Genomic DNA, 12,813 nt, shown 5'->3' with positions numbered 1-12,813 from the left:
ATTGCAATTCTGTTCAATTTTGTATCAAGACTGCCCAAATTGGTTGCCTAATTGGTTTATTAATACATTTTCAAGTTCTTAACTGTGCACGCACCTCAAACAATAGCATGGTCTTCTTACACTGTAATAGCTACTGGAAATTGGACATTGCAGTTAAGTTAACAATAATTTAAGATTTCTGCCAACATCAGATATGTCTATGTCCTGGGAAATGTTCTTGTACTTACAACCTCATGCTAATCACATTTGCCTATGTTAGCTCAACCGTCCTGTGGGGGACCGACAGATCCTGAAGAGGTTTGTTTGAGCCAATCAGTTGTGTTGTGACAAGTAAGGGTGGTATGCAGAAGATAGCCCTATTTGATGAAAGACCAAGCCAATATTATGGCAAGAACAGCTCAAATAAGCAAAGAAAAACGACAGTCCATCATTACTTTAAGATATGAAGGTCAGTCAATGCGAAACCTTTCAAGAACTTTGAACGTTTCTTCAAGTGCAGTGTTCAAAAACATCAAGGGCTATGATGAAACTGGCTCTCATGAGGACCGCCACAGGTACGGACAACCCAGAGTTACTTCTGCTGCAGAGGTTAAGTTCATTAGAGTTACCAGCCTCAGAAATCGCAGCCCAAATAAATGCTTCACGGAGTTCAAGGAACAGACACATCAACGTCAACTGTTCAGAGGAGACGGCAGGAATCAGGCTTTCATTGTCGAATTGCTGCAAAGAAACCACTACAGAAGGACACCAATAAGATAAGCCTTGCTTGGGCCAAGAAACACGGGCAATGGACATTAGACCGGTGGAAATATGTCCTTTGGTCTGTATTTAAAGATTTTTGGTTCCAGCTGCTGTGTCTTTGTGAGACGCAGAGTAAGTGAATAGATGATTTCCGCATGTGTGGTTCCCACCGTGAAGCATGGAGGAGGAGGTGTGATGGTGTGTGGGTGCTTTGCTGGTGTCACTGATTTATTTAGAATTCAAGGCACACTTAACCAGCATAACTACGACAGCAGTCTGCAGCGATACGCCATCCCATCTGTATTGCGCTTAGTGAACCTATCATTTGTTTTTCAACAGGACAATGATCCAACACACCTCCAGGTTATGTGAGGGCTATTTGACGAAGAAGGAGAGTGATGGGGTGCTGCATCAGACAAGAAGGCCTCCACAATCACCCGACCTCAACCCAATTGAGATGGTTTGGGATGAGTTGGACCACAGAGTGAAGGAAAAGCAGCCAACAAGTGCTCAGTATATGTAGGAACTCCATCAAGACTGTTGGAAAAGCATTCCAGGTGAAACTGGTTGAGAGAATGCCAAGTGTGTGCAAAGCTTTCATCAAGGCAAAGGGTGGCTACTTTGAAGAATCTAGTATCTAAAATATATTTGGATTTGTTCAACACTTTTTTGGTTACTACATGATTCCATGTGTTATTTCATTGTTTTAATGTATTCAGTACTGTTCTACAATTTAGAAAATAGTCAAAATAAAGAAAAACCCTTGAATGAGTAGGTGTGTCCAAACATTTGACTGGTATTGTATGTATTATCTAATTATTCCAACTTTAATTAATTTATATATTTCTTAATTTATTTATTTCTGTATTTCTTTCTCCAATATTGTAATGAGTGAGTGTCAATCTAATGTCTGTGGGTGGTATCTAACACATTGTTGCCTGACCAATGTTACATTGCATTGTTAGATAGAATACCACAGTATGAGTCATAATACCCATGAAATCATCAAATCTAGCGGTTAAACACAGAAATGGTTCACCTTGTCCAAGAGAGATGTACAGTTGAAGTCAGAAGTTTACAGACACTTAGGTTGGAGTCATTAAAACGTGTTGTTCAAACACTACAAATTTCTAAATAACAAACTATAGTTTTGGAAATTCTGTTATGACATCTACTTTGTGCGTGACAAGTAATTTTTCCAACCATTGTTTACAGACAGATTATTTCACTGTATCACAATTCCAGTGGGTCAGTAGTTTACATACACGAAGTTGACTGTGCTTTCAACAGCTTGGAAAATTCCAGAAAATTATGTCATGGCTTTAGAAGCTTCTGATAGGCTAATTGACATCTTTTGAGTCAATTGGAGGTGTACCGGTGGATGTATTTCATGGCCTACCTTAAAACTCAGTGCCTCTTTGCTTGACATAATGGGAAAATCTAAAGAATCAACCAAGACCTCAGAAAAAAAATTGTAGACCTCCATAAGTCTGGTTCATCCTTGGGAGCAATTTCCAAACACCTGTAGGTACCACGTTCATCTGTACAAACAATAGTACGCAAGTATAAACACCATGGGACCACACAGCCGTCATACCGCTCAGGAAAGAGACTCGTTCTGTCTCCTAGAGATGAACGTACTTTGGTGTGAAAAGTGCAAATCAATACCAGAACGACAGCAAAGGACCTTGTGAAGACGCTGGAGGAAACAGGCGCAAAAGTATCTATGTCCACAGTAAAAGTCCTATATCGACATGACCTGAAATGCCCCTCAGCAAGGAAAAAGCCACAGTTGAAAGAAAATAGCCAGACTACGGTTTGCAAATGCACATGGGGACAAAGATGGTACTTTTTGGAGAAATGTCCTCTGGTCTGATGAAACAAAAATAGAAATGTTTGGCCATAATGACCATCGTTATGTTTGGAGGAAAAAGGGGGAGGCTTGCGAGCCGAAGAACACCATCCCAACCGTGAAGCATGGGGCTGGCAGCATAATGTTGTGGGGGTGCTTTGCTGCAGGAGGGACTGGTGCACTTCACAAAATAGATGGCATCATGAGGAAATAAAATTATGTGGATATATTGAAGCAACATCTCAAGACATCAGTCAGGAAGTTAAATCTTGGTCGCAAATGGGTCTTCCAAATGGACAATGTCCCCAAGCATACTTCCAAAGTTGTGGCCAACAAAGTTAAGGTATTGGAGTGGCCATCACAAAGCCCTGTGCTCAATCCGATAGAACATCTGTGAGCGGAACTGAAAAGGCGTGTGCAAGCAAGGAGGGCCTACAAACCTGACTCAGTTACACCAGCTCTGTCAGGAGGAATGGGCCAAAATTCATCCAACTTATAGTGGGAAGCTTGTGGAAGGCTACCCGAAATGTTTGACCCAAGTTAAACAATTTAAAGGCAGTGCTACCAAATTGAATGTATGTCAACTTTTGACCCACTGGGAATGTGATGAAAGAAATACAATCTGAAATAAATCCTTCTCTCTACTTTTATTCTGACATTTCACATTCTTAAAATAAAGTGTTGATCCTATCTGACCTAAAACAGGGAATTTTTTACTAGGATTAAATGTCAGGAATTGTGAAGAACTGAGTTGAAATGTATTTGGCTAAGGTGTATGTAAACTTCCGACTTCAACTGTATGTAAATAACGTATATATTTTTTTGTAAAAATTGAAAAACCTGTTTTTGCTTTGTCATATTATTGGGTATTGTATGTAGATTTCTGTGGATTTTTCTTTGTTTAATCCATTGTAGAATGAGGCTGTAAATAACAAAACATAGAAAAAGTCAAGGGGTCTGAATACTGTCCAAAGGCAATGTATTTTTTTAAAGATTTCAACCCTACACATGAATTTATATCTCTGTTAAAGTTTTAGTAACAGAAAAGTATATGTACTATACAGTGTTAGTTTCTTATATTTCAGAGTAAATAACTCACTCAGACAAAAGGTCTTCTGCGGCGACGGGGGCCTGGGATTAAAATAAATGCAATATAAATAGGACAAAACACACATCACAACAAGAGAGACAACACAACACTACATAAAGAGAGACCCAAGACAACAACATAGCAAGGCAGCAACACATAACAACAACATGGTAGCAACACAACATGGTAGCAGCACAAGTCATGGTACAAACATTATTAGGCACAGACAACAGCACAAAGGTCAAGAAGGTAAAGACAACAATACATCACGCAAAGCCTCCACAACTGTCAGTAAGAGTGTCCATGATGGAGTTTTGAATAAAGAGATAACTGTCCAGTCTGAGGGATTGTTGCAGCTCATTCCAGTCGCTGGCTGCAACGAACTGAAAAGAGGAGCGACCCATGGATGTGTGTGCTTTGGGGACCTTTAACAGAACGTGACTGGCAGAACAGGTGTTGTATGTGGAGGATGAGGGCTGCAGAAAGATATCTCTGATAGGGGGGAGTGAGGCCTAACAGGGTTTTATAAACAAGCATCAACCAGGGGGTCTTGCGACGGGTATACGTAGATGACCAGTTTACAGAGAAGTATAGAATGCTGTCCTATAAGGAGCATTGGTGGCAAATCTGATGGCCGAATGGTAAAGAACATCTAGTCTCTCGAGTGCACCCTTACCTGCCGATCTATAAATTATGTCTCTGTAATCTTGCATAGGTAGGATGGTAATCTGAATCAGAGTTAGTTTGGCAGCTGGGGAGAACGAGGAGTGATTTCGACAGACTAAACCAAGCCTAGATTTAACTTTAGCCTGCAGCTTTGATATGTGCTGAGAGAAGGACAGTGCACCGTCTAGCCAATCTCCCAAGTACTTCTATGAGGTGACTACCTCAAGCGCTAAACCCTCAGCGGTAGTAATAAAACCTGTGGGAAGAGGGGCATTCTTCTTACCAAACCACATGACAACACTTGTGGGATTGGTGATAATCTCAGAAAGATTACGGGAGTCCCATTGCTTTAGGACGTGGTTTAAGCATGTCCCAGTTTAGGTCACCTAGCAGGACAAATTCAGACTTAGTGTAAGGGGCCGGAAGAGAGCTTAGGGCAGGTAGGGTACAGGCCTGTGCTGATGGAGGACGATAAAACCCAGCAACAGTTAACAAAGAGGTATTTGAATGTTTAATGCTTAAAACCAGCAAATCAAATAGTTTGGGGACAGACTTGGTGGAGACAATCGAGCACTGAAGGTGATCCTTGCTAAAGATTGCCACTCCCTCACCTTTGGAAGATCTGTCGAAAAAGGTTATAACTAGAAAAGTTAACATCAGTATTCAAAACACTCTTTCTTTACCACATCTCAGTAATGACCAACACATCTGGATTGGAGCTGTGAACCCACACTTTGAATTGATCAATTTTAGTTAATAAGCTTCTTGTGTTAACGTGCAGAAAACCCAGGCTTTTACGAGAGCAGAAATCAGTGAAGCAGATATCAGGGCGCAAGTCAGAATTGGGGCTAGCAACAGTAGATGGGCCAGGATGTACATGCACATTTCCAGATATCATCAACAGTAAAACAATCAAGGCACAGCAGAGGACAGGGAGAGCTCTGCAGTGCTGATTTATGACATCTGAATGTCCATCAGATGGTAACATCATATTGCACAGCAATTTCATCAGGTAACATGAATACAAAGCCGGCATAAGTCGTTAGAATAGGATGGGAGGCCAAAAATCTGTGTAACCAATAGAGAGTCAGAGTCCCGAGTGTGGGAACAAACATAGTCTGTCCCACGGATGGGTAAAGAACGTTTGTAGTCAACAAAGTATGTATGAGTCATGAGGCAAATAGCAAAATGCACAAGAAAACAATAACATATATAACGACTTGAGGCTAGCCATTGAAAGTTCAGTCCCTAGTCCCAACAGTTCATGAGTGCTGGAGGCAAGCGAAAGCTCGAGAGAGAGAGAGAGAGAGAGAGAGAGAGAGAGAGAGAGAGAGAGAGAGAGAGAGAGAGAGAGAGAGAGAGAGAGAGAGAGAGAGAGAGAGGAGTGTGGTGGAGGGACCTGTACCACACAGGGGGAGACAGGCCATGGCAGACAGTGAAGAGATCGCCAGGTGGAAGCCAAGCAGCAGTGCAGCAGGCAATGGGAGTAGGTGTCACACCCACTTGGGAGAGACATTTATTTCTGAAGGCAAAGTTCTTGTAGAAAATGCCAGTGAATGGTCTTTGAACAGCAGGAGGAGGCTTCAGTGGACGCTTCAAAGATGAGAGGGCTCAGTATCCGAGTGAGCATTAGCACACAGCAGGCCAGCTAAATGACTGTAATTAATACATGCATTATTAACAGATATTGATGTAATCAAATGACGGGGGATTGCAAGCACATTTACTAGGCCTACTGGTGACATATATAATGAGGAATTGATCAAAAATAAACTATCAAAGGGCAAGCAATTCATAGAATGAAACAGCTGAGTGCATTCTGGAACGCTGAGGGCATGCATTCTGGAGAGAAACACGCCATATCTTCCTCTGTGGAAAGTCATCCTCTCTTGTGAAGTATTTTGAATGTTTGATTTAGACAGGAGTAATTATATAAGTTGGGCAAAACATCAATTTACTTTAGGGGAAGCCAGCATCCTAACAGTGCACTGTACGTAAAAAAAAGTATGAAAATGCATGCACTCACTACTGCAAGTCACTCTGTATAAGAGCGTCTGATAAATGACTAACATGTAAATGCAATGTAAATCAGCGCCAACTTTCCTTTCCAATTCGCAAGAGGCTGAAACCAGATGAGATGAGCATGTCTCCATCCTAACAATTAGGCGTCATTCCAAAGGCGGGAAGGCAAGCGACAAGGTTAGGTCTGCATATATGCACATAGAAACGAATTGGATTTATTATGGACAGATTTTGGCGAGAGTGAGCCCTCTTGCTTTGCCCCTTCCTCTCAGTTGAAACCTTCTCACCTGAGATAGCATCTGAGTGAGCAAAACTATATGTAGCCAATGTATCTGATGCTGTCTGGCCAGAAATACAGTAGTATGACATGCCATACTATTTTTGTCCAGGCAGCATCAGATATATGGTCTACACATACTGAGACTCGAATGCTTTATCTGAGATTGGTGCATCTTTCTGTGGACGGGCAAAGAGGTACGGTGAGGTGGGCCCCCTAATGCCCCCACATAATCGCCAGCCCTGCAACGAACCATGGCGGAGCTAGTGCCTACAAAAAGACTTCATAACTTCATCTCCACCCGGCACGGCCAGAAGAGGACTGGCCACCCCCTCATAGCCTGGTTCCTCTCTAGGTTTCTTCCTAGGTTTTGGCCTTTCTAAGGAGTTTTTCCTAGCCACCGTGCTTCTACACCTGCATTTCTTACTGTTTGGGGTTTTAGGCTGGGTTTCTGTTCAGCACTATATATCAGCTGATAGATAGATATCAGCTGATCTAAGAAGGGTTATATAAATAAAATGTGATTGATTTACTACTCTCTCTATATCCATGATGAGTCCCATCTATCTCTTTGACAACAGGCACAACGCTGAAATGTCACGTGCGTCCACTTATATCAGTACGTTCTTAACAATCTAACCATTAGGAAACTTCTAGTTGATCAAATAAGTCTCAAGTAGGATTTTTGTGGACAGGTTGTGGGTGGAGTAAAACCTTGCGCTTCGCCTTTTCCTCTCTGACCACAGGCTTCTACAAGGTTTCCACTAGAGAGCACAACCACAAAGTTAATATTGGCTATATTGTAAACATTCATGAAAACAAAAATTTGCTTTAATTCAAGGTTAAGAATAAGGTAAGCAATGTGTGGTTAAGGTTAAGCACATGCGCATTGGCAGCTGTATCCCGGAAGTGTTCCACACGTGTGCTAGATGAAGGAGGGTCTGTGATATTCTGAATCCTTGGGACTTCCCTGCTCCATTGAAGTTGAAATGTAAAAAATGGGTTATGTAAGGGTTAGGTTTAGACGTCCTACTCCATTGAAGTTGAAATGTAAAAATGGGTTATGTAAGGGTTAGGTTTAGACGTCCTACTCCATTGAAGTTGAAATGTAAAAATGGGTTTTGTAAGGGTTAAGTTAAGGTTAGGAACTGTCCCAAAGAGTCTGTCTTGCACTGACGGGAGCAAAAGCACGTGTCGATAAGCGTCACGGCAGAAAAAATTGCGTCATGGTAGCAGCATTAAGACTTTCGGTTTTCCGAGTTTGCCTTCAAAATAAAAGTCTGCAGTAAAACGCTATGTGTATGAAAAGAAATACAACATTTTTTGCAGCTTAGCATAGTGCATAATGTAAAAATTACATAACTAAAGAAAATTAATACTTTAGTGGTAGATCAGTAGTCTGTAGAATATGGTATGTTTTTTAACATTAATTTACTTAAGCTCCAACCATTTCTCAATGTGCTCCACCATATATTACATAGAGTCTATATGTGGTGTTATTTCATGGGGTACTGTGGTCTAAATACCCAGCAGCACTTTGTAGTCCACCAACTCCATTGACTGCAATGCAATGCAATACTGGCCTATAAATTACATATTGGTTTATAGAGAAAACAATTTTCCATGTGTCGAAGTAAAAGCGGAGTTGGGATTAGCAGTGGTGGAAAAAGTACCCAATTGTCATACTTGAGTAAAAGTATAGACACTTTAATATAAAGTTATTCAAGTAAAAGTGAGTCACCCAGTAAAATACTACTTGAGTAAAAGTATTTGGTTTAAAATATACAGTACTGAAGTATCAAAGCAAATGTAATTTCTCAAATATACTTAAGAATCAAGAGTAAAAGTATAAATCATTTTAAATTCCTTATATTAAGCAAACCAGATGGCCCCGTTTTATTTTTTTATTCGTGGATAGCCAGGGGCACACTCCAACACTCATAATTTACAAACAAAGCATTAGTGTTTTGTGAGTCCGCCAGATCAGGGGCAGTAGGGATGACCAGGGATGTTCTCTTGATGAGTGCATGAATTGGAATACTTTCCTTTTCTGCTAAGCATTCTAAAGGTAATGAGTACTTTTGGGTGTCAGGGAAAATGTATGGAGGAAACAGTGCATGCTTTTCTTTAGAAATGTAGTGAAGTAAAAGTTGTAAAAAAATATAAATTGTAATGTAAAGTACAGATACCCCCAAAACTACTTAAGTACTTTCAAGTATTTTAACTGAAGTATTTTACACCACTGGGAATTACTCATTAGGGTCTGTAGACCTGGTTTAGTGGTAAACCTGAACCCTCCAAAATTTGCCTCAACCTTACAAAACACACTTCCGTGTATCCTCGCTTATTTCGATGTCAACCTCTCCAGTTGCATGCTGCTGGTTCAGTTTTCATAGAGCTTACGATTTCCTCATCTCATAAACTTCTACCACAACTATCTGTCTCTAAGTGGTAGTATTCATTTCCAATATCATTGGTGTCTCCGGCTTGATGGGGCTGCACCACTGACACTGCATCATGTCAACTATTGGCTACATCAGGATGAAGAAAAGAAGCAGGTTCTTTATCCCCAAAAGTGTGTATATTTTGCATATTAAGTTGGCAGTCTGAGGAACTTCGAGCAGTTGACGTTCCCTCCTTTAAACTCTCCACAGGCAATAGGTTTTGTACTCATTTACATATTTCTTCTAACATTTAGTTAAATTTCACCATGTTGTCACTAGCAATAGAATGTGTCACAGTCCCCTTTAAGACTAAATACTTTATGCAATGGCTGTACTTGAACTCGACATGATTCTGAGTTGCATAGAAACCTAGCAGATTCTACATCCTTTTGACTATCTGGAGATAGGCCAACACAATCAAACTGACACCTATTGGCACAGATATCACAAGCTAGAATTGCTCATTTACTGTTATTTGATGATTTACAGAAACAAGAGTGTTTTGGGTTTCTTGTGCTGTGTGACCCATTCTTCACCATACTTAAGTTTCACTGCATTTCTCCTCACCACTCTGTTTGATTGATCTATTAATTAGTTTATTGTTTTTGACTTTGTTGCACTGACTTAAGTTTATGATGTCCTGTACTGGACCACCAAGTCTAGGACCAAAAGGCTCCTCAACAGCTTCTACCCCCCCAAGCCATTAGACTGCTGAAAAATGCATAAAAATTGCCACTGGACAATTTACATTTCACGGTAAAGTCTACACTTGTTGTATTTGGTGCATGTGACTAATAAAGTTTGATTTGATTTGCTCGTCATCTCCTATCTTATTACATATTGTTGACGGGCTTAAAGGGTTGGTCAACTCAACCGGATCCTCAATCTAATTAAGACCTTGAATGTTTCCTTGTCCCATATATTCCTAAGATTTCTTTGATACTACGTTTAGTAACAATGGGTTTTCCAATTGGCCATTGCAAAGTTTTGTCAACTTCCTCCCAAAATTGGAAATCACATTTTTCATTATGCTGCATAACGTAATGTATTGCCATTGAAATAGCATGATATTTTCAAACATTTACTTAATTTCCCCCCATTTTTTTATGACTCTTCACTTTTAGTTCTCTCTATAAGCCAATATGTAATTCATGGGCCTATAGTGCAATCCCTACATCCTTAACTGGAGGACCGCGGACTGGAACCGGACCCAGAACGGGGTCAATACGGACCGCAGCCAGGTTTCGACTCCTGGTATCATATAAACACACAATACATTGAATAATGCATAAAATTGCAGGAAATTAGCTTTAAAACAGCCAAACAAATCTCTGCTCCATGCAAAATGTGTAAAGTTGCAGGAAATTATTTCAATTTAAAACTGCACAATTTCTCTCTGCCAACAAGAGAGCAGTTTGAGGTCGCATGGGATGCGATGCAAGGGTTTATTACTACGTCAATAAATGACACTCTCCATCCGGACATTTGCCACCTAGGACATTTGTGTGACCAGACCTTCTCAAATAGTACTGGAGTACCCCTGATGTATTGCATGTGGACCAAAGAAGTGGATGGAGTAGAAAGTGTTGCTGGGTATATAGACCTCAGTCCCCCATGAAATTACACCATTTAATCTGAGATTGTCAGGCCATCCTCACACACTGTTGCACCCATAACACTAATCTACGTTGACGAGGACATACACCGCCTCTACCCTACATTCTATCGGAGAACGTATAATCCCTGGATAATAAACTGGATGAACTCCATTCGAGACTATCCTGTCAACGGGACCTGAAACTGTAATATCCACTATTTCACGGAGGACATGGATAATATACATCTACCTGGCTTTTCTATGCATCGCCAGGACAGAACAGCTGGCGCTCTAATATGAAGGAAGTCTCGAGGTTCTGCTCACCTGAGTTAGAATACTTAATGATAAGCTGTAGACCATACTATTTACCAAGAGAGTTTATCTATATTTTTCATAGCTGTCTATTTACCCCCACAAACTCTGCAACTGGATCCTGGACTTCTTGATCTGTCACCCCTAGTTGGTGACAGAGGGTAGGCAACAACACATCCACCACTCTGACCTTCAACACAATGGCCCCTCAGGGTTGTCTTCTTAGTCCCCTCCTGTACTCCCTGTTCACTCACAACTGTGTGGCCGCACACGACTCCAACGCCATCTATAAGTTGTCAGACAACATGACGTGGTAGGCATGATCATCGGCAACGATGAGACAGCCTATGAGGAGGAGGTCAGAGACCTGGCAGTGGGGGCCAGAACAACAACCTCTCCCTCAACAAGACAAATGAGCTGATTGTGGACTACAGGAAACAGAGGGCAGAGCACGTCCGCATTCACTTCGACAGGGCTGTAGTGGAGCGGGTCGAGAAATCGTGTTCCTCAGTGTCCACATCATTAAGGATCTATCATCTACAGTGGGGCAAAAAAGTATTTAGTAAGCCACCAATTGTGCAAATGGCATATATATATATATATATATATATATATATATATATATATATATATATATATATATATATATATATATATATATATATATATAAGTTCTCCCACTTAAACAGACAAGGGAGGCCTGTAATTTTCATCATAGGTACACTTCAACTATGACAGACAAAATGAGAAAAAAAATTCCAGAAAATCACATTGTAGGATTTTTTATGAATTTATTTGCAAATTATGGTGGAGAATAAGTATTTGGTCAATATCAAAAGTTTATCTCAATACTTTGTTGTATACCCTTTGTTGGCAATGACAGAGGTCAAATGTTTTCTGTAATCTTCACAAGGTTTTCACACACTGTTGCAGGTATTTTGGCCCATTCCTCCATGCAGATCTCCTCTAAGGCAGTGATGTTTTGGGGCTGTTGCTGGGCAACACAGACTTTCAACTCCCTCCAAAGATTTTCTATGGGGTTGAGATCTGGAGACTGGCTAGGCCACTCCAGGACCTTGAAATGCTTCTTACGAAGCCACTCCTTCGTTACCCGGGCGGTGTGTTTGGGATCATTGTCATGTTGAAAGACCCATCCACGTTTCATCTTCAATGCCCTCTGTGATGGTTTTCACTCAAAATCTCACGATACATGGCCTCATTCATTATTTCCTTTACACGGATTAGTCGTCCTGGTCCCTTTGCAGATAAACAGACCCAAAGCATGATGTTTCCACCCCCATGCTTCATAGTAGGTATGGTGTTCTTTGGTCACAACTCAGCATTCTTTGTCCTCCAAAAACGATGGGTTGAGTTTTTACCAAAAAGTTATATTTTGGTTTCATCTGACCATATGACATTCTCCCAATCTTCTTCTGGATCATCCAAATGCTCTCTAGAAAACTTCAGACGGGCCTGGACATGTACTGGCTTAAGCAGGGGGACATGTCTGGCACTGAAGGATTTGAGTCCCTGGCGGCGTAGTGTGTTACTGATGGTAGGCTTTATTACTTTGGTCCCAGCTCTCTGTAGGTCATTCACTAGGTCCCCCCGTGTGGTTCTGGGAGTTTTGCTCACCGTGCTTGTTATAATTTTGACCCCACGGGGTGAGATCTTGTGTGGAGCAGAAGTTTACATACACTGAATTGACTGTGCCTTTAAACAGCTTGGAAATTTACAGAAAATTATGTCATGGCTTTAGAAGCTTCTGGTAGGCTAATTGACATAATTTGAGCCGACTTGTGGATGTATTAC

The sequence above is a fragment of the Oncorhynchus keta genome, chromosome 17 (assembly GCF_023373465.1).
Source record: "Oncorhynchus keta strain PuntledgeMale-10-30-2019 chromosome 17, Oket_V2, whole genome shotgun sequence".
In the NCBI taxonomy this organism is placed as follows: domain Eukaryota; kingdom Metazoa; phylum Chordata; class Actinopteri; order Salmoniformes; family Salmonidae; genus Oncorhynchus; species Oncorhynchus keta.
Note: the sequence above shows the minus strand (reverse complement) of the source record.